This window comes from Sus scrofa, chromosome 13 (genome assembly GCF_054392235.1).
Source record: "Sus scrofa isolate SSC_HxYL_T2T_F1_AM1 chromosome 13, Sscrofa_HxYL_maternal_Yorkshire_Landrace_v2.0, whole genome shotgun sequence".
Taxonomy (NCBI): Eukaryota; Metazoa; Chordata; class Mammalia; order Artiodactyla; family Suidae; genus Sus; species Sus scrofa.
Genome location: NC_139395.1, coordinates 188417239 through 188441568, shown reverse-complemented (window position 1 = coordinate 188441568; position 24330 = coordinate 188417239). Strand labels below are relative to the sequence as shown.

Here is a 24330-nt window from a genome sequence, read left to right as displayed (position 1 = left end):
AATAAATACATAAATTAAATAAATTCTCTAATATTATAAAGGAATTTTTGCTTCTTTCTTACTCTCAAACTATTTCTTCAGTGCTTACTTTGTCTCTATCCTTAGTATAATAATTTAAAGCAACAACAGCATGAGCTAAATATTTTATCACTTTTCAAACCAGGATAATGAAAACCAGAGAGGTTAAGCTCTTGGTTTAAAACATTCTAGAAAAATTAGAATTAAGTAAGACTACAAATACTTAAACACAGTTTTAAAGTAGTTTGGCACAAATATTTTGATGCTACTGTACCATGGATAAAATGAAATTCACTGAATATTTTTTTCTGGATGCATTTCTTTATGTCCAACTAAGGAATTTCTATTTTTTTTCCTCTGAAAAATAAACCATTCATTCTTACGATTTGTTGTTGATAATTTAGGAGTAAATTACTACTCTTTTTTGTGCCTTTGAATATAAAGTACAAAAAAAGTAAAAGAAAAAATTCTTAGTGGTTCCTCCCACAATTACCTCTTCTGGAAGGTTGAACATTTTTTTTTATAGACATATGAATTTACATAATTACTTATTTATTAAATTTTAGCACTAATTCAATATAATTTTTTGCCACCTACCATTTAAACATGAGATTGTTTTAATATGTGATACCCCTGAGGAATTAAATGTGTCAAGACACCAAACAGGTTGGAAGTCATCATTAATCACTAATGATGTGTGGCAATGATTATAAGTATTTATGAAAGCATCTCTAGGCTAGAAATATGAGCAGAAAATTTATGGAAGAGGAAATTCTAATCACTAATACACTTACAAAACAGTTTTTAACCTTGTAAGAAATCAGAGAATTGCTAATTAAAGCATGTATGGGATACTGATTTCTTCTGTGAGATTAGCAAACAATTAAACTATGATAATATCAAGTGTTGACAAGGATGTCAGTATATGAAAACAGGTTCTCTCATTGCTAGAGAAGCATTTAAAAGACAATCAAAACACTCATTAAAATACTACATGTACATTATGACTCAGCAATTCTTCAAATTATAAGAATTTAGACTAGGAGAAATATACTAACATAGTACATTAAAATAAGGAGAAATACTACTGTATTAAGACAAGAACATATCATAATGATTTTTTCCATAGCATTGTTTGTAATAGAAAAAAAGGCAAATAAATATAAATTAATATTATGTTAAAAAGAATTAGTTGGAATTATGTGCAATGCTTTGTTAAGACAATGCTAAGTTAAAAATAATATACTATTTCTATAACTTTTTCTCTCCTAAATAAGGTATGTATTTCCCATGAATATGAATGCATGTGTTTGTGTGTGTGTGTGCATGCATGTTTTTAAATACACAGAAAACAGTTATGGGGAATGCACAGCAATTAGTAACCAATAAGAAGATTGGTATTAAAAGCAATATGTATAATATCATTCTTTTGTAAAATAGTTTAATATTTTTCCATGAAAAACTCATTACTGTTATTTATATAATTAAAATTTTGTTTAAAAATCAGCTTAAAATAATACAATAATACCTTTTATAAAATATATTTTCATATCTCTTGATTATATATATTTATTTATATGTAAAGCTAATGTTCAGAGCTAATGTTCTTCATGTAGTGACCATTTAGCTTTGGAATATAATTATTCTCAGCTCTGGATCATCTTTGACAAAATTATGATTCTCATGTCTTGAAACAGGTTTTTTCCTCACTTTTCACCATATCTTCAAATGCATGCATCACAATGTTGTCTGAGAGACACTGCTTTAATAGTAGTTGTTATAAAATGCTCTAAGCCATTTTGGCCCTGCACAGTACATAGGTTCTTTTTTGTTGGATAATTATAACCTCTGGAGAATTTTGAAGTAGGTGAAGATTAGCTCTACCCTGAAGTCCTGCTCTCTTCTTAAATGGAAAGAAATTTTTAGGCCAGTTCCAGCCATATATACAGAAATATATTGAGCAAACATCAACAAACAGACATAAAATAGTTCATGCCACTTATTTTGTAAGTTCAGTGAAACCAAAGCTCTCTAACCTTTTGATGCTTCAGCCACACTTTGAAATGAAAGGTTCATGTAAGGCAGTCATGCTAATATCCCGGAGATAAGATTCAATTTCCCTTTAGTTGAGAACAAATATTGGAAATTTTGAACTCAAGGGCTGGATACAAGATCATTTATCAATCAAGTTTTGTGAAAATTTTATGTTTTGATTATGCAAAATGAAGAGTGTTTCTTAATTATTTTAGTCAATTTGCATAACTTGAATTTTATTAATTTTACTGAGAACCCATTGCTAATATTAACTATGGTGATAGATAAGCCATTAATTATGTTTCACCAATAGAAACATATTTTGAAGAGTTAATATGATTTTTAGAAAAGCCCTTAGTATTGATTGAGATATGGGTAGTATAAATGCCTTTATTAGTTACTCCCAAATTTAGATTTCCTAAATTTTTTTATACCTGAAAATACTTGGAGTTCAAATTTGTGGTTAAGACAACTGACTAAACCTAGGTATACGATAGTATGTGTTTTATGTTTCATCAAAACAATGAATATACTCAATTTTATCCAAAATACATATCATGTATTAATGAAAAATACAATATGACTGTGTAGGGTTTGAAATTAATCACTGTGCCATGGCGTTCTAACTGGGAAGAAGCATATCATAGAATATTTGTTAAACTCCCATTTTTTTATTTAAAATTATTTGTCAATTTCACAAGTAACTTATTTCTTTATTATCTTCTTCTATTACTAGAACAGTCAAGACTCTTGGTTTCAAGAACATAATCCAACTGAAACTGATTTAAAAGTTTACCAAAAAAATTAATAAAACAAAAGTCCAGAAAAAAAGATGGGATCAGGATTGGCCTAATCTTGGTTCCATCTCCATCATTCAGTGGGTTATCAAGATTTTGTCCTTTCCATATATCAGTTCATCCTAAGGCTGGCATGCATTTTATAGCAGAATGGCTGTCATGCATCTTTCTAATATATCATCCTGATTTCAGAGAGTATATATGTCAGAATTGTGAGCAGAGTTTTTATGCTTCACTTTGAGTGGACCAACTTAAATACATTCCCATTGCTGCAGGAAATACTCTGACCAGGGGATGAATTGTAATGATTGATGTAGTCAAGGATTCACATTTACTTTCCTAGATGGGAATTTAGTTAACTTCCCTGGAGTAGCACTTAAAAACTAGGAAGTTCCTACAAACCTAGAAGGAAGCAAATGCACATCCACTGCAATTATTACTCTTCTACTGCCTCCCTCTGAGAATGTCATGCTAAACCCTCTAAGTTTAAATAAAGATGAGAGGGGATAAATGATAAATAAATGATTTAATAACTATCAAATTATTAAATAAATTGCTCATGCTCCTCCCCACTGGACTTTAGGATGTCAAGGAAAGAAACTACTACCTTCTAGATATTAATTCAATAACAACTATCAAAAAAGGCCATATAAAGCGATCTTCAGAATCTTGATTATGGTCCTTCTTCTTATGCTAAACTGGCAATAGCTGGATGATGTTCTCAAGTGCATGGGCATAGGTCAAAATGCCATAAACATATGGAGAGAGCAAAGTGGAAGCACTCATGCTTTTTTCTCCAGAATACCATTTTCCAAATTAAGGTAGAGGCACTTTAGAAAAGAAAATCCAGTTCTATTGATCTCTGAATTTCCTGCAATTCCCTATATTAGTTTTATCTTTAAAAAATACTTGAGCAAGGAAATGGGATTTGATCATTTTAGTGTTCTTTGACCTCGTCACACAACTTTACGTTTATTATGAAATTAATGCCTCTTACCACTCAAAGCAAAAACTCATTTTTCCAAGTTATTCAAATAGACTACATTTGTAATTTGTCCATTTATTTGATTTAAATAATTCATGCCCAGCTAGGCATAAACTCTTATGTTGAGCTCCCCCAGCCTCTAGTAATGCAGAAAAGAACAGAAGCTAATAATAATAGGTGTAGTCACATTTAATTACTAGAATTAATGTAAAGACTTTGTAATTACTTTCTATAAAGCTTTAAAAAAAATTCAATGAAAACAGGCCAGGAAAGCAGCTAATTTCAGAAATCCTATGGCTGCTTGCCAAGAGTTTAAGCAACCGATGATAGTCAGGGTCATTGGCACTCTGAAAAACCAAGGGTGCCTGCTAGTTGTAGGTTTCAGTAACACTATTGGGAACTTTCAATTTAACTTGATACTTAAAACGGCCAGTGGGAGTTTTTAATAAACTCAATCAATGTTGAAAGTCAAGTGCTATTATAAACATGAGTAAACATTGATTTTAGGCTTCAGGGCCATTCAGGATCTCTTCTTGGGAAGGTTTCTACCACCTCCTTCCTACAGGAAGAAGTGACTGCCATGGTAACATATAAAACTGCACACAATAGTTGTCATATCACCATCTTGCCTGTGTTCATGAATGATTGCATTTTTAAATCTTGTAGCATTTTCTTAGTAACGATCTTAGGATGAGAAACCGCTTCAGGCTTTGAGTATTGGTGCCACATGCATACATAATTTTCAATATGGCTGTAATTTTTGACTGTGCGACAGGCAACAAATCTTATATTTTGAGCAATTCCATTAGTGTCATTTCTGAATCCATCATCATTCAACTTATGTCTCCTGAAATACGTTTTGCTGATCTGGACATAAATGGTCTGTGAATTGTAGCTGCAGATGGCTCAAAAATATACTTTATAGTGAGCAAACTCTGGATGACTGAAAGAAAACTGACAGAAATACTACAAGAAGAAATTGTATATCATTTCAATAACCGAAGGAATAAACTAAAATCAAAACAAGAATAAGAGTCTGCTCTCCCATAATAATTTGCCACAGCCACCTGATAGATTAAAATGAGTTCAGCCATTTCAAGCAAAAAGCATAATACTGTTTTTTCTTTTCATTTATTTTTTAAGCAAATATTATTTCTGCTCATCAATCCTGTTTTTTTTTTTTATTTTTTCACACTATTCCTCTTTGTCATTACGCCAATAGGACTGCATTTACTTATTCAAATTATACATTATATTTTCAAAATTTGCAAATCTTTTTTGTGTTCTCTGTAATTTTCACACCAAACTTTTCTTGTTTACATTTTATGGTCTCAATAACTTATCAAACAACTCTGAGGATACAAATTTAGAATATGTAAAACTTTTTCCAGTTATTACCTGAAGTGTTATATTCTCAAAGGTCCAATGACTTTGGCTTTCTCTTAATATTTAAGAACAATGAGTTTGGATTGCAGCTTCTTCTATTTGGATTAATTTCTCAATATGTATGCCTTGCTAACCAATCTCAGAAATACTTTAATAGCATTTGCATGTTGATCAATATATGTAAGTGTCTTGGGTTTCCTCTGTTGTTACATAATGAATCTTAGTTTCTCCAAAAGCCTGCTTCCTTGATTATAAGTCTGATATGCAGTTGAAGGTACTGGGGAAAGCTATGGGACTTGCAGGCAAGCTTTGGTAAGTGTATGTGGAAACCAGAAGCAGACATGCTATTTCCCCTGCAAATCTCAAATGAGAGGAAATAACTCCTATTATTTCCTGAAGTCCTAAATAACTCCTGAAGTCCTAACTTCATATTAGAAAATTCCTTCTTTTCCTTGCCATGCAATTTCTATAAAGAGAGCTCTAGTATTTTTCTTGAGAAAAACACCAGGTGCTAAAGCCCTATGTAAGTTGAGTTGGGGGACAGAGAGTGAGTAGAGCCAAATGACCTTGCAGATTTTCCCACAGAAAGCCTTTCAATTAACCAACTCATTTTCTGCTCCAGTACTCATTCCCACTGTCAAAATTTACCTGACCCAAATTCATGGGCTCTAAAAAAATTACTACCTCCCCACTTTTCGCATGCTATCCTATGTTTTTGTGCAAGATTTCAGTTTCTGCTATTCTGATTAATTTTTCATTGTGCATGTCTTCATTTTTAACCTATCAGAAATATTTTTAATTATTTTTTCATGTTGATGACCCATCCCTGCTATGAACACTATATGCTTTACTGTTACAGATTTTAACATTTTGTACTTCAAGGTGATAAGATTTAGGGGAAACTAGAGGGCAGATAAGATTTTGCTGAGTTGAGCTAAAATTTTCTAGCATGATATTTTAAACTCAAAGTATGTATCAGTTTCCAGTTGTGGCTGTAACAAATTATTACAAATTTAATGGCTTACAACAACACAAATATTATAACTTGGAGTTCAGAAGTCTGAAAATGAGTCTTATGGGGCTAAAATCAAAGTTTCAGCACTACTGAGTTCCTGCTGGAGTTTCTAGGGAGGAATCTATTTCTTGCTTTTTCCACTTTTGGAGGCTGCTTATGTTCTTTGGCTAATGATTGATTCACTCTAAGATCTGCTTAATTTTCATATCTTCTCTGACTCCCTTTTGTCCCTTGTGAGGGAGTAATAAAGTAATAAAGTCCCTTGTGATTACATTGGGCCCACATGAGTAATTCAGGATTATCTTCCTATTTTAGGATCCTTAACTTTTAATCACATATGCAAAGTGTCTTTTGCCATCTATATAAGGTAACATATTCACAGGTACTAGGGATTAGGATATAAACTCTTTGAGGGACCATTATTCTGCCTGCCTGCCCTAAGTATGTGCATGATTTTATGTCATCATCCAACATCCTGGCACATCCTAAATGCTACAAAGATATTCTGTTAACTATATAGCATAATTAATTTAACTGATAAATCTGCTGCTATTTCTTCCACTAAATTGGGAATATAGACATAATTGAGGATTGTTTTAAATAAGAGTTTAAGTTGAAATGGTTTAGAGGAGCCAAGGCCGAGCCATAACTGCTTAATTTTGATAATTTCCAGTGGTTTCTGTGATTATTATAGATCTTTTTGGCCAAAATCATTCCATGACTTTAGACATAAATTGCTATCCCAGCAAGGTTTTATATACATAAATTAATAAAGAATCTGACATTATACCTAGTTAAATCCCTTATTTTAGAGAAGAGAAAGAAGTGTCAAGGGATTCTAGCATCCTACAATCAGTGTCAAAGTTATATAAAAACCTTTTTTTTTTTCCTCTTTTGAAGGCCACACCCACAGCATATGGAGTTTCTCAGGCTAGGGGTTGAATCAGAGCTACAGCTGCCAGCCTAAGCCATAGCCACAGCCACGCTAGATCTGAGCCACATCTATGACCTACACAACAGCTCACAGCAATGCCAGGTCCTTAACCCTCTAAGCAAGGCTAGGGATCAAACCTGTGTCCTCACGGATTCTAGTCAGATTCATTTCCGCTAAGCCACGATGGGAACTCCCCCAAATTTTCTGAATGATGTACATTTCAGAACAAAATGTGTCAATTATTTTTAATGTTTGTTCTTATAATTAATAAAAATTGCACAAAATTATGCACTCAAATTCTTCTTTAAATAACTGGAAATCACAGTCTCTAATTATCCTTGGATATTTGAGATGAGATTCATTACTTTAAATTATGGTACATTGTGTAGTAGTTGCAAAATGGTTAAAGGCAAGTATCTGTGACAAAAAAGTTGACAGTATTTAGACATATTCTGAAAACCAGTCATCAACTCTAAAAATTAAGAACTCATGTAAATTTAGTTATCAGTACCTGCTTGATAGAAATGTTGATACCCCCAAATTTGTTGTCTTTGCCATCCCTGAAACAATTTTGTCTAAAAAAATGATAAAAGAATAAGAGAGTTAGCTAAGAAAATGCTCTCCTTATGTGCCAGAGTTAAACCTGATATTTCCTTTACATTATCCACATTATTGAGCCTAGTTTTGTGTTTTTGGAGCTCATTTGGCACTTGCTGATAGATTAGTTGAATTATCAGAAGCAGTCCCCCTAAACAAAATCATTGGGAAGGTGAGCATAGGAATGTTCCTCTCAGGTTCCAAAGCTAGTTTCTTACAGGATTCAATGACATCAGGGCAATTTACATCTGTGTGCTTCTTGCAAATGGCCTTTCTGCAATATGAAAACAAACAAACAAACAAAAAACCACCTTTAGTTACTGGGATTTCAGTTTGAACACAATTTCTTTTAGAAAATAAAGACAAGACAGAACGACAATTCTCTGAAACTCTTAGGGGCAAAAATATACCTTATTGTCACTGACTGTTAACACAGAAAAACATCTCGTATATGTATTGATTTATAACAGAAAAAAAGTCTTGTTTTCACAACTAGATTGTTTATAGAAACTATCTTTCAAAAGTGGAATTTCAGATTCTAGTTAAGATACCCACATCATCAACAGTTTTCAGAGACCTGAAGTTGAGGTCATTTTAATATTGAGCATTCTCCATCCTATGCCAATCATTATTTATGAGTGACTTCAGTGGCCGAATTAAATAATTTTGATACAGAACTGCAAAAATTTATCCTTAAGCCACTGCATTTTAAAGAAGACTGTGAAACCCTGGAGTGCTGTGAGTAGGAAACCCATGTGCTATGAAAACACATTAACTTTGGAAGTATCTATTCTTCCACCATCATTTGACCCTGAAACAAAACAAAACAAGAAAACAAACAAAGCCCTGCAGAGGTAAAGAATGTTTCATCTTTGAACAACACAACAGAAAATGACTAACACTGTTAGGTACCTTAAATACAAAATGGTTTCAAAGCTGGGGTAATTGTCCATAGCCACTACCCCTAAAACAAAGGGCGGGTGAGGGAGAGTGTCAAGTGCTCACCAAGGAGGTTATTTTGCCATCCTTCATGGATGGCTTTTCTTGTTTCATTAAGGGAAGATTAATATTATTTGTAAGGTGAATTAGAAAATTTCAGAATTGTTTTACCGATAGTATGATAGGTATTTGTTTCAATTTGATTCATTTTTAAAACTTTTAATTACTGAATTTTATATTATGTCTCCAATTTTTTATCTTTATAGTGAAAAAGCCAAGTTTTTCTACTATTAGAAATACAACTTGAAGACATACCCATAATTTGTGTGTAGTTTTGCAGATATTTCTGTCTCAGGAAATGAGAGAAGGAAAACAAATATTCTATTGTTTTATTTTGACACTTTAAGAGTTCCAGTGGCCAGAGAGGAGCTCCCTCCGAAACCAACCATGGCAGGGAGATTTATTCCTGCAACTAACACTTTCTATTCAATTTATGCAGCATCCTGACCCTAGCCAGTACATTGCCATTTTTCTTTGACTAGCCTAACACTTTGTTTGATGTCAACCTTGGCAGTGTCTTGTTCTAAGTATGAGATGGCATCTACACCATAGCAGATGCATCAATAATGGTCTAACACAATAAATCTGACAAAGGCATCTTCCCCTTTGAAATTCAGTGCTTCACCATTTTAATTGTATATGACATATAGACAGGGGAGACCCCGATGGGAGTCACCAAGTGAGCCTTTGTATCACAAGACCTAATACCCTTAAGTAGAAAGAATAATGCTACTGGGGTCTTTCTTAAAGGGGAACCAATATTAATTTACTTCAGTACCCCATCTCTAAAATAAATGGCAGTGAAACACAGAGCCAACTGGCAAAAAACATCAAAACTGAAGTGGAATTCTCCCATTAGTTTTCAACTGTCATTAGTTGTCAGTTGTCATGGCAGCTGCCTTGTCATGTGTATGTGGAAGCTACATATTCTAGTCATCTGGGGCTGGTTACAAGAGTCTTGGGCCTTGTTGACATACATTTTCAGAGGGTATGTAAAACTGGGACTTCAACTGGGAATCTTGTATTCTTATGCCATATTCAGGGCCATGGATGGGGAAATAGTAGACTTAAAAGAATGTTTGGGAAAAAATCCCAAAATGGCTTGATTTGCACAATTGCTGTGTCACCTGGAAAATGAAGGCACTGCTGGAGTAAATACTACTAGTTTAGATGATAAGGAAATTGCTTAAAGTATTTATAATAGAGATAATTTATTCAGTGAATTGGGAGGCCCTCCTGACATTTGCATTGAAGGTTATTGCTTAGCAAGGAAGTATTACCCTTAGGCTAGATAGAAACTGAGTTGAGGCAGTGTCAGTAGAACCTTGGGGACAGTGGAACAGGCACACAGTGGACTTATCCAATGAGAACAGAAGCCACAGAGAAGCAGCATCCTTGGACAGAAAGACTTTGAAGACTAAAACTGTGACAGAATTCTGTCATCAGCCCTCTAATTTCCCACCAGTGTCTTCCACTGATAAATCCTAGTTTACAACCAACAAACTGACATGGTTAGAAAAATTAAGCTGGCACATATCAGGTGCCTTGTGGTACAGTGAAGATCAGGGGGCAGGGGAAGGGATGAGGGCAGCCAAGGAGATCTGGGTATAATTTTCAGAGGAGCACTGTTTCTCATGATCTGTCTGGTTCTTGTAACATATAACACTGGCCTTCTTTCTGGAAGTACATTCTTCTCTTCCCACCCATTTTCTACTACCAACCCTAACTTCTAACCCCTTTTGCTGGTTAACAAAATATGATACAAAATCAATGAGAAAGTAGTGATTTATTAGTGAAGATTTTAAAAGAGATGCTCACATATTTATTTTCCAATCAGTGTGCTTGAATATTCTTATTAGGATATAGTACTAATAAGAGAAGAGATGTCTTATTATTATCTAATACTAAGAGGAAGAGAGGTCTTCATATTCAAGTCCAAGGATCATCTCTCTGCATTCTTTACTCGTAAATGCATCATGCCTGGTTTTCTTAGTCGATTTGGGTTGCTACAACAAAAATACCATAGACTAGATAGCTTAAACAATGAGTATTCCTTACAGTTATGGAGACTAGAAAATCTAAGATGAAGGTACCTATTGACTCATTGTCTGGTAAGGGCCCACTTCTTGACTAGCCATAGATGGCTATCTTCTCCTTGTGTCCTCATATGAAGGAGAGGCCAGGGGAGCGCTCTGGGGTCCATAATAAAGGCACTAATTCCATTTCAAAGGGCTCTACCCTCATGACCTATTCACAACCCAAAAGTCCACTGCCAACTTTTATCACATTGGAGATTAGGTTTCAATGTATCAATTAGTGGGGAACACAAATATTCTGTCTATAGCACTGCCTAATATTTTACCTCTCATCACAAGAAAAAGACAGAGAATTTCCTATTACGGTGCCATGGCTCTACATTCAATACAGAATTTGTAATGAAACAATACAGACCTTCTTGTCTCTACATTTCCCTAATATTTGTATAATGCTAGGGATTCATCCTTACTGATTATGCTGATCATCTGTTATGATGCCCATGAGTTCAGGCTCCTGATGACTCTCTTAAGGATTGTCACTGTGCTTTGAAAGTCTTAGACCATAACTACTGCATTTATAGGTTGGGAAATTTTCCAATTTGTCTACACCCATGTCTTTCGCATCCACCATCAGAACGGACAATAAGTAGGAGTATCTGTCCCTTATCTAGAAGAGCTTAAGACCACCCAAGGTGATATTGTAAATGACCACATTGATTGGAAGGTCTGATTAGTATTGTGGAACAACAGTCTTGAATACTCTCAGAGGAGATAATTTTGGTCAGTTGTATTAGTTTCATAGGGCCTCCATAACAAAATATCACAAACCCATATGGAATAAGCAATGGAAGTATATTGTCTCACCCCTCTGCAGGCTAGGATTATTTCCCTCCAAGTGTTATGAAGGAGAAACCGTTCAATATCTGTCTCCTATCTCCTGGAGGACTTGCTGGCAGCAATCTTCGGTGTTCTTTGGCTTCTGGTAGTGTAATTTCAATCTCCCCACGGCATTTCCTCTGTCTCTTGGTCTCTACATCCAAATTTAACCTTTTTGGAAAGACACAGACATATTGGATTGGAACTTGATCATCTGCAAAGCCTCTGTTTCCAAATAAGGTTAAAATTACAGGTACTGGGCATTAGGACTTCAACATCTTCAGGGGAATCTCACGATTCAATCCAGAACATTGTCCGTCACTGTCCAGCTGATGTTCAACATAGAGTTTGCCGGAGGGGTAGGGTAATTGCCCCTGGTACCAATGATAGTTGCATAGAATAAAAGATTCCTAATTATATCCTCCACTGCTTTTAAGTGTTGTGGAAGGGAGGTGGCAGTATCGTTGAAGTAAAATGGGAGAGAGGCATTTTAGCCCACACAGGTAGCCAAGTGTTAGCAATGAGTTGTTGGAGGGCATGAGTTCCAAAAGAAACCTACCTCTGCCATGAGTGAGAGTTAACCAAAATCATCACATCAGTACCATTCTGGTAGCTTAATAGTACTGATTCCACAAGAGAATCCTATTTTCCCCATTTTCTTTGGTGATATGGAAGTATTTTTTTTATTTTTAGTTATCTAATTTTACCTATTACTGCATATTTCCATAGGAATCTGTATGGTGATAGACACCAGCTTATTGAGCAGAATAGAGCAACAATACACCAATGGTCTTTTATTAGGAATTAAAAATTCTTAAATTTTTTGGAAAATCATACTGTCGATGATATCATGTACAGCCAAGTGACACATAATGATTTTCTCAGTTTTACTTTGTTTTCAAATATGTGATATTAAGTAGAAATTTCTTTTAGATATTGAATCAAATTATCAAAATATTAAAAATAAAAAATTCTGTTTACACTGAGGTTAATAAATTCATTATTTTTCTTTTTTCAGGATTTATAATCATCTAAAAATGGAATCTAGGAGCACATATCTTGACATTTTGGTCTCTAATTCAGGGATACATTGAGAAAGAAAAGCAGCTAGGTAGAAATTATTCATGTCAATGATGTTAAAAATTCCTCATTGAAAAAAAATGGAGAAGTACTTTAAAACTATAATCTCCAATTTGAAGTATATATTTAAATATATTTTAATAGTTACTCTCAAAAGATGGGTTTTTCATTAGAATGAAGATAACTGAAACAATATTCTAATCTCAAAGTACGGGAAATTTCAAATTCTAAGGAGAATACATGTACAACAATGCAATTATCTAAGTAGTTTTGAGGAAGAAAAAAGTTTTTCTTCTTTTAATGAAGCCATTATTTCACTAAGTGAATCATAGTTGGATAAATTCAGTTTTAATTCATTGATAATTCAGCTTTTAAAATTTAGGCTTAATCATATTCTAGAGGAAAGAGGATGAATAAAAACATCTACAAAAAATTTTTGTTATCTTACAGCTTCATGAGACATTTATGTCATGGGACCAGAGCCTGGTTCTCAGTAGTATATAGTCTGGATATTGATTTAAGGATTCATCTAGGGATGTTCATATGCTCATATATTCCTCCAAATAACAATAGATTAATTTAAAAGTCAGAAAGCAATTTTACAACTCTGCATGGAGACATATGAATTTTTAATCATCATCTCCACTATACCCTAACCAACATTTTAATGATTTCCTGCATTCTAAAGAATTAAGTTTAATATATGTATCTTGACATGCAACTCACAATGACCTTATTCCAAACATATTTCTACACTTATCTATGATTATTTCTCTCCATACTTGCTGTACTCCAGAAGTTTTTCCAGTTTCACCTTTTTCTTTTATGAGTTAACCACATGAAATCCTCCACTTTGCATGCCATTCCTCTTTTTAAGAGCTGTTTCAATATTTTCAGATTCAGCTCGTTATCTCCTTCATTAAAGCTTATCCTTATTCTACCCTCTCCTTCCAAATGCCAAATGAAGAATTATCTCTTTTATACAGCCTTTTACTTAATATTGTAGTTGCTTTTATAGATTTCTTTTTCCATTAATTACATAATTTGAAGGCAGCAAATAAGACATCAACATATTTATTATTGCCTTCTCCATAGTTTTATACAGTGTATCTTCTACTTACTATTTTCTCCATAAAATAATGTAATTAAATATGCTGAACATTTAAAAAACAGGTAAACAAAATATTTGTTCTGGTTAATCAGTTTGAAAATTTATTTAAAAAAATCTAACTGGAGGAATTTTGAGGATTTTAAGTAGTAGCATTAATAAAATCTGATAGTTTCATCCAGCCCTTTACACACAAAAAAGACATAGTTGCCAAGCAAATATAAACATTTATCTTCAGTGTTATGATTCCTATTTTCTATGTAAGAGCCAACATATGGCTAAATGCTTGGCCCATAAGTAGGCACCCAAGAAATTTTGCCTGAGTGGATGCCAGTGTCAAATTCTGGCCCTTTGTCTCTCTCTCTCTTTTTTTTTCCCCCTAAGACTTCAGTCATGCCTTGGCCTTCTGCTGACACTACATAGAAGAAGTTACAATTAATTAGATCACAGTTTATTTTATATTGGCTTTATTTTAGTCTCTTTAATGAGATTTGAGAAGCCCCCTTGTGTAATCATTCTCACATTTAGAAACCATCTGTTAGAATGGGTCACTTCTGCAGATGGCTAATCTCATTAATTTACGTTGAATCTTTCCAGCTTCAATATCAGAGTGAAATTTTCCTATTAGTTTCCTCTTCGAAGGAACACCTCATTTGGAGTCTTTAACCATATATGATCTGCAGAAAGAACTAAATGTACCTTAATTCATTCCTGAATTCTGTTTATAGTGAGAATGATTCACATCATATGAAGTACAAGCTAAATTGACTCCACATTTATACAGCCTATTGTAACTCCCCAAGGAGAGCCAGCATGCCATTTAGCAAGGTGGTGATTTGAGCCTTAATTAGTATTGACTCAAATGGTGACGCATGACCACTGTGTTCCTTCAGAAATGGCACATGATGAATCCTATTGAATTCTTACATCTTCATCTAATCTTAACATTGGTGATAGCAGAGCTTGAGCTCTGCATAAAAATATGTCCAAAATTGTCTGTAAAGGAAAATATTCAGTCTGCATCTTTCCAACTCCTTTATCTTCTACACCAGTTGAAATACAATGTTATTGAAAACAGTCCAAAATTATATATTTCGCAGTATGGAACTGACTGCTTGTACCAATGGACAAAGTAAACCTGTTTAACACTCAAGGATTTTAGAGAAAGGCAGAATAATCCAAATATCTGAACATGGCTTTAAAAAGTGTATAAATTTTGTTCATAAAGCAGAACATTGCTGTCATAAAAGTTAAGGCTTTTACTGAAGTGGAGAAAGATTATTAAATGTTAAAGCTGAGGGAAACAGCGATCTTCATAATCATTTCACTTTTTAGTAAGAAAATACAGAAATCTGTTGTGACCTACATATAATCAAACAGCTAATTATGGAAAAATAAGGACTAGGATCAAATTTCTAGGCTGCCAGTACTGTGTGTGTGTGTGTGTGTGTGTGTGTGTGTGTGTTTAATAGTGTATTCTTTTTTTTTTTTTTTGAGCAGATTTAGGTTCACAGCAAAGTTGAGTGGAAGGTGCAGAGTTTTCTCATATGCCTCCTACCCCTATTTATGTACAGCCTCTCCCTTTATCATCATCTCTCACCAGAGTGGTACATTTGTTACAACTAGTGAATTTACACCAACAAATCATAATAACCCAAAGTCCATAGTTCATATTGGGGTTCATTTTTGGTGTTGTACATCCTATGAGTTTGAACAAATATATGATGACATGTATCTGTCATTATAGTTCCCCTGAATAGTTCCACTTATACCACATTGAATAGTTCCCCTGCTCTAAAATCCTCTGTATCAACTTGCTCTAAAAATTAAATAAAATTCTCAGCACTCCATCTGATTATCCCTCCTTCTTCTATAATCCCTGAAAACCACTTTTTTTTTTTTTAAATTTCTCCACTGTTCTGCTTTTTCCAGAATAGCATATAGTTGGTATCATACAGTATGGAATCTTTTCAGATTGGTTTCTTCCACTTAGTAATAGGCATTTAAGATTCCTCCATGCCTTTTCAGTAGTCATTTCTCTTTAATATTGAATAGTATTCCATTGTCTGGATATACCACAGTATATCCATCCATTCACTTATTAAAGGACATCTTGATTCCTTCCAAGTTTTGGCAATTTTAAATAAGGTTGTAATAGACATCTGCGTGCAGATTTTTATGTAAACATAAGTTGTCAATCATTTGGGTAAACACCAAAAAGAGTGATTGCTGAATTATATGGAGAGAATGTTTAGTTTTATATGAACTCACCAAATGGTTTCCAAAGGGGCTGTACAGTTTTGCACTGCCACCAGCAATAAATGAGAGTTCTTTTTGCAGTACATCCTAACTAACAAAGCTTGTCAGTGTTCTGGATTTTGCCTATTCTAATAGGGGTGTTGTTTATCTCATTTTTGTTACTTAATTTGCATTTCCCTGCTGACATAGGTAGAACATCTTTTCATATGCTAATTTCTTATAAGTATATCTTATTTAGTGAGATATCTGTTAAGATCTTTGGCCCATTTTTAAATCAGGTTGTTTGTTTTCCTACTGTCTTAAGAGGTCTTTAAAAATATTCTGGACAACATTCCTTTTAAGAAATGTGTTCGTAAATATTTTCTTCCAGTTTGACTCATCTTTTCATTCTCTTACCAGAGTCTTTCACAAAGCAGACGTTTTTACTTTTAACCAGGTCCAGCTTCTCAATTATACCTTTCATGGACTGTGCCTTTGATGTATCTAAAGTCATTGCCATATTCAAGATCATCCAGGTTTCTCCTATGTTATCTTCTAGGAGTTTTACAGTTTTCCATTTTCCATTTAGATTTATAAGACATTTTGAGGTAATTTTTATGAAGGTAAAATCTCTGTCTAGATTCAAGTTTTACAGGTGGATTTCCAGTTGTTCCAGCAGCACTTGTTGAAAATATTATCTTTGTTCCTTTACATTTATTTTGCACCTTTGTCAAAGATCTGCCAATGATATTTATTTGGGTATATTTCTATGCTCTCTGTTCTCTTCCTTTGACCTATTTGACTATTCTTTGCCAATACCAGTCTTCTTTACTGTAATTTTATAGTAAGTAATGAACTGAGGTAGAATCTGTCCAAATTTGTTCTTCTGTTTTAATATTGTGTTGGCTATTCTGGGTATTTTGCCTCTTCATATGAACTTTAGAATTTTTTTTTTATATCCACAAATAACTTCTGGGATTTTGATTGAATGAGATTTCATTGACTCTATAGATCAAGTTGGGCAAAACTGATATATTGTTATTATTGAGTCTTCCCATCATGAACATGGAATATCTCCTTATTTTTTAGTTCTTCTTTGCTTTCTTTAATCAGAGACTGGTAATTTTCCTCATAGATTTTGTACATATTTTGTTAGTACATAATTATATACACAGATGTTTTAAGAGTTGTGAATGTAGATGGTATTTTGTATTTAATTTCAAATTCCACTTTTCATTGCTGGCATATAGGAATATGATTGACATTTGTATATTACCCTTGTATTCTGTAACCTTGCTGTAATTAGTTTCAGGAGTTTTGTGTTATTGTTTGTTTTGGTCAATACATTAGGATTTTATGCATAAATGATATGTCATCCAATAAAAAGAGTTTTATTTCCTCTTTCTCATCATATATTCATTTATTATGTATTCCCTATGTATTAATTCCTTTCCTTGTCTTATTACATTAACAAACACTTCCAGCACAATGTTGAAAAGCAGTGATGATAGGACACATCCTGCCTTATTCCTGATCTTAGAGGAATTTTTTGAGCTTTTCACTATTATATATATACTAGCTTTGGATGTTTTTGCAGAGGTACTCTTTATCAAGTTGAGAAATTTCCCTTCTACTTCTGGTTTACTGAGAGGGTTTTTTTTTGTTTGTTTGTTTGTTTGTTTTTAATCATGGATGGATGTTGTATTTTGACTAGCACTTTTTTTGTTTCCCGTATGACCATGTGGTTCTTCTTTTTTAGCATGTTGATGGGATTACATTAATTGACTTTCAAATGCTAAATCAATGCTGCATACCTGGGATAAATCCCACCAGATAATGATACGTACCTCATATATAATTCTTTTTATACATTGTTGGATTCAATTTGTTAATATTTTGTTAAGAATTTTTGTATCTATGTTCATGTGAAATATTGGTCTGTAGTTTTCTTATAATATCTTTGTCTGGGTTTGGTATTAGGATAATGCTGACCTCATAGTATGAGTTAGAAAGTGTTCCCTCTGCTGCTATCCTCTGAAATAGATTGTAGACATTTGGTGTATTTATATATACATATTTTTTTCTTAAGTATTTGATAGACTTCACCAGTGAGCCTGTCTGGGCCTAGTGCTTTGTATTTTGGAAGGTTATTAATTGTTGATTATTTTTAAGATAAATATAGGCCTATTCATATTGCCTATTCTTTGTGAGTTTTGGAAGATTGTTTCTTTCTCTGGATTGGTCCATTTCATCTAGGCTATGAAGTTTGTGGGCAAAGAGTTCATAGTATTCCTTGACTATCTATTTAATGTCCATGGATGCTATAATGGTGTCCATTCTTTCATTTCTGGTATTAGTAATTTGTGTCTTCTCCATGTATGTGTAAGTTTTCCGCATGCTATTATATTATTTTCCTCACAAATGTATTACCATAATCTATTATGACATCAGTCCTGTCACAATTTTCTTAAAGTAGTTTCACCTAAAATTTTATAACTTAATATTAACTATCTCTATTTTATTCATTTTATTATGACTTAGAGAGTAGACTTACTGGAAAAAATATATTGCTTACAATATAAAAATTATATTTTTAAAACATCAGGTGCAGTCTCCCCTGGCCTTCTATTATTGACCTATGGTAACTAATTAAAGTAGCCAGCAATACTTTTAACTGTTCCATGTGGTAAATGATTTTCCTTTCCCAAGCTAACATGGACAGAGAATGAGAAAGACATTAGCAAAAAGTGAAGTTTATGTCTTTATTGTTTTGTGTATTTGTATCAATCTACAAGAGACACAGATAAGTGATTTAGATTTGGGGATTGGCCTTATGTTAGACGTTGCCAATCTGGGAGCAAATGCCAAGGGGCAATGGTGAAGTAATTTTTTGGCTCCTGAAAATTCTCTCTGGATAACTATGTATTATTCTGTTCACATTTTCTTGGCTAAAGTAAATCACAGAGGCAATTCTAAGTTCAGGGGAATGTGAAGCTAAAAACCACCATAGGAAGACGAATTCATGTCATATGTCCAGGTCCAATGAATAAAATGAAGGTCAAACTTTCCCACAATTATGGGCAGCAAATATTTGAGAACAGATATAGAATCAATTTTTAAATATGAATAATTATGTATAAATAGTATATAATAATGATTAAAATTATTAAAATACTAAGAATTGGCTTTTATGAGTTTCCCAATTAATTATAAAACTTCCTGTTACTCTTTTTTTTTTTTGGTTAGATTTTTTATTTATTTATTTATTTTTCCCACTGTACAGAAGGGGATCAAGTTATCCTTACATGTATACATTTTTCACCTCCACCCTTTTTCTGTTGCAGTATGAGTATCTAGTTACTCTTTTAAAGGTGTGTCTTATTGATACCCAATGTTTGAAACTAGTTCTTTTGTGCCTTCTTTTTAAAACCCCAATTGAATAATTGAATGGAATGAAAGAAAGAAGGAAGGAGAAAGAGAGAGAAGAGGAAGAGGAGGAAGAAGGAGGTGGTAAAGAATGATACAGTAAAAAGAAAGAAAAGAAAAGAAACATAAAATAAATTTATGTATATATCATATGGTGACCAAATGTCCTGATTTCTCTAGGACCAAGGGGTTTCCTTGAATGTTAAATTTTGAGTGCTAAACCTGGGAAAGTCTAGGAAAACCAAGATGGCCAGTCACTTTACTTGTATACAGCCTTCATAAACAAAGACCGTGTATAGAGATGCAGCATCAAGGAGTAGAAAGTATAAGTTTGTCGGCAATGGTTTCATGTGTATTGAAAGAAGACTTGCCATTTCTGGGTGAGAGAAAAGACTCTTATAGCAAAAGCAGCAGTCAGCATATAAGCACTTTCCTGTACTTGTTCCTAAATACTAAATGCCACAGGGTGATATGGAAAGTGTACATGTTTACCTGTGCATAACAGTGAGTTGTGTCACAAGCAAGGAACTCTGCACTTAGGTAACCCAAGGCTTTTAAATAGGTAATTAACCTGACTGATTTTTGTTCCAGATTGAAATGTTATCTTTACTATACTAGAAAGTAAGCATGCCTCTCTTTGTCCCTGGATGGAGATATTATTATTTACTTTCCAAGATGTTTCTCTATATAAATATCCATGAAAAGATAACCTAGAATAAGGATATTCAATGTTTCTGGTGGCAAGACATGCAAAAATATAACAGACTCCTGGAAATTTGGCACCTAACAATTTTGATAGATTTGTAAAACTGTTATGTGATTCACTTTAGCATTTTAATGGAATATTGGAAAGAAAATCTAATATTCTTTCATATACTTTTAATTTTTTAATGTACAGGTACTGAAAATTTTTTGTCATAAGGAATTTTTATGCTGGGAGCTAAGACAAGGGACTAGGAAATTAAAACTGCCTTTGGTCATACACACACACATGAATGCATACATTACAACCAGGAGCACAACTGTGGTCCATACAGACTAATCCCCATATCAGGAGTGTTTGGACTACAGTAATGTTTTAGATTCACATATAAAAATAATAAACACAGATTCTTAAGTTGTCTGCATGTTGTTCATAATATGATAGTAAATCCTGTGAATGGAAGGAGGTTTCTTACTTTCTTTGAGAGGTGTTTCTGGGGAGTTTGGTTGCACATTGCTTGGCTCATAGGAGAATAGACTTAATAACTCTGCTTTGCCTTCTCTACCACTCAAGCTGCTTCAACTGCCCAATTTGCCTAAGACTGACCCTTTTAGCAGCCCAAAGAGTTTCATGTAGCTTATAATGAACAAAAGTATTTCTGAGTACTGAGTCCCTGTCTTGTCTCTCTTGCATCTTCAATAATCAAAATAATTTTACATCTATTTTCAGACACAACATATTATAATTCAGTGGTCCTCAACTGGGGGTTTTGCTCCCCAGGGCATTTGGCAATGTCTGAAGACAGTTTTGATTGTCACAACCTGAGGAGAAGATTGCTACTACTGTCTAGTTAGTAGAGGTCAAAAATATTGCAAAACACTATACAATGCACTCTCTCACCTCCTACAATAACAAATTGTGCCTGAAATATCAATAGTGCCAAGGTTGAGAAACCATGATATAAAAAACCATTTATAAGATACATTTTGCCTTTGTCTTTTCTAGGGCTGCCCCCTACAGCATATGGGGAGGTTCCCAGGCTAGGGGTCTAATCAGAGCTGTAGCTGCCAGCCTACACCAGAGCCACAGCAACATGGATCCAAGCCATGTCTGCAACCTATACCACAGCTCACGCAACACCAGATCCTTTAGCCACTGAGCAAGGCCAGGGATTGAATCCTCAACCTCATGGTTCCTAGTGGGATTCATTAACCACTGAGCCATGATGGGAACTTCTAAGATACTGTATATTATTAGCCACTTTTATTTCAGTACTTGACAAATCATTATAATAATTCTATCAACTGTATGTGTGTGTGTATATATATATATATATATATATATATATATATATATATATATATATATATTATACTCATGTATTTCCTTTTTGTCACTCTTTCCACTATTGATTGCATGTGTATTTCAAAAGGAGCATATCATAGGTTTCTTTAGTGTGAACTGCTGACCAGTAAATCAGATAAAGAATGGCTATCTATCTTGAAGTGATTTAAAATGTACAGAAATACACCATACAATGTATACATACATTTATTTTCTGTTTCTTCTCTTTTCTTTCTTTTTTCTTTATCATTCTTTACCACCTCCTCCACCTTTAAATTTGGCTGTTAAAACCCTTTTCACTCCATCCATTTCTATATAAGACCAAAGAGCTAAGCTGGATCAAGAAGAGGTTCATGAGGTGTTAAATCTTAGTGGATTGTTAATTATTTAAAATGGACCTTTAAAAATGGTCCCAGTGTCTCAATAGCCCAGGGTCTATTCCTATTACTTATTTGCTACATCAAGTGCTTTATGGTCTGCAATGCAATTGTTAACACTTTAATCATTAAATGTTTCTGTTTATCATATTTTAATATGGAACATCAAAATCTTTAAAATTCTTCATATTCAGCATATATTTGGGAGATAGGTAACAGAAGAACTATTATTATTGGCAGATGGACTCAACATAAAGTATAATTCAAGGAGAAAAAGTTTTATCAATGGCTGAGGATGTCTTTGCTGCTGTCTCAGCTGCTTGGAATCTACAGTATCATGTCCTTGTGGTAAGTATTTGGAGCAGGTAGGGAGAGGTTCAGAGTGTTAATCTACTTAGACAACAATCTAATTGCTACTCCTTCACTTGAAGCAATAAAGCTTCATTTGAATCTGACATTCCATCTGTTAATCTTCTTGAAATTTCAGATAAACAAACCCAAAGAAATCAATCACCATCCCACAGCATGCTCCACTAGTTTCAGGGATTCCTGGGAGGCTACAAAATTGAGTGTGATCACCATTCTAAAATTGGAGTTCAATTACAAGGAAGGGAGAGAGTAGAAAGGCCATGAATTATCACTACTGAAACATATATGGAGCTATCCATAAAAGGGATTTCAAACCCTGTATTCAGTATCTTCAATTTCTCAAATTAGGATAACATTTTGGAAGTTTTAGGGGGTGTTTCTTTCCTTATCTTCCTGTCATTGTCCTGAAACCTCATTTTAGAAAATCGATCAAGTAGCTTGTTGCGTGTGGCTTACTCTGTAAATCTAAGCCCTTCTGCACAAACTTAGAGTTGGTCAAGTGAGGGAACATCTGGGTTTTAAATGGTTTCTTTAAGAATTAATAGCATGTTGTTATTAAGGTGTAGAGTAGTGAACTGTGTACATAGAAGTTACACTCTTGCAAAACAGGTATATTATCAAAGTACTATATACTATTTTTTGTACTTTTGGTCCTATGCCAGAAACGTACATTTTATTGTTACTTGCTTTTTTAAATTGGGTTAGCCACTTAAAGAAAATCTGCTTATGGCACAATTTGCCTCAAACCCATTCCAAGTCATAAATTTGTATTCCAGTAAAAATAACTGGTAAGTTATCTTTCCCCCAAAATCTACTCAGATCCATTAGCAGGCATGTGCCCAACCCTAGTAGTTGTGAGTATTGGCCTCTAACAAAGCACAGGTGCTTTCTTCTTAAAGGGATCATTTTCAGGCAAACATGAGCCTCCTTGCTGGGGAGTCTCCACTTTGAGCCCCCATGTCCCCTGTGGCCATACTTGACTGCCACTGAATGACAAAAAATGACCTCCTTGCATCCAGTTGGGACTCTGTGGTGTAATACATGCATCAGTACTCCCTGTGGGATCAAGATTAAGCTATTACAGCAGATGCCACATTACTTAGCTTTCTCCACACCTCTGCTTTATCCTACTTTTCTCACTCCTTCTCCCGAGAGCATTCCTCTGATTCACATTCTGAACAAGAATCCCCATCCCAGAGTTTGCTTCTTAAGACCTAAAAATACCTACCAATAGAAACAGGGATATTATTATATATCTATTTTGTTATTAATATAATTACCTGACCTTAAAGAAATTATAGCAGTTAAAATTGATTAGTAATTTTCTGTAGTTTAAGACACAAAGCCAGTGATTTAAATATATTTTCTAAATTTATATTCCTTAGAACACTGTAAATAGTAGTTGCTAAAACTTTTTTCCAATTTTACAGTTGAATAAACTGAGGCAAAGAGAAACAGTAATTTGCAGAATAAATGAAAAAAGAAATGAAATACGTATGTTTCATATTCTATTTGCAAAATAAAGAAATCTGAGACTTAGGTCAGTACTTAGCTGACATTTATGAAGATACCAGTATATGATGGGAAGATGGTTAATAAGTGTTATGAAGAAAAATAAAACAGGTTAAGGGAGATTGGAATACATGTGTATTTGCAAGAGTGTTGGCTCGGAGTGGGTGGAGGATTGCTTGCTATTTTTTGCAGTCCCCACTGTCTAGATGATACTGTGCCATGAAATGAGTGAGAAAGGGAGTGACTTACCTGAATGTCTTAAGGAAAAGCATTCCAGAGATGGAAGAGCAAATCTGAAAGCTCTGAGAGGAGCAGGTCGATATAGGAGTTGGTGCAAAAGGAAGCTATATTGGTTTGATGAAGGGTGAAGTCAAAGAGAATGAGAAGAGAGAAAACATTTTCTTTTACTCTGGATATAACAGGGAGATAACTTGTCTACCATTTCATGTGTTCCTCAGGTTGCTGTGTGTAGCTTAGGGACAATAGTAGAAGCAAG

At 33.9% G+C, this 24330-nt stretch overlaps 1 protein-coding gene across 15 annotated transcripts in view; it reads left to right on the top strand.

Annotated features, from left to right (window-relative positions):
* Positions 1-24330, top strand: part of LOC146397805 (uncharacterized) — a 1134194-nt gene that overhangs the window by 300537 nt on the left and 809327 nt on the right. For 3 of the 15 annotated variants that reach the window (XR_014823707.1, XR_014823715.1, XR_014823713.1), the window contains exon 2: positions 22194-22301. The exons of the other annotated variants lie outside the window; for them this stretch is intronic. The gene's annotated coding sequence lies outside the window, so the exon portion shown is untranslated. The remainder of the gene's footprint in view (positions 1-22193; positions 22302-24330) is intronic. 15 annotated transcript variants of the gene reach the window in all.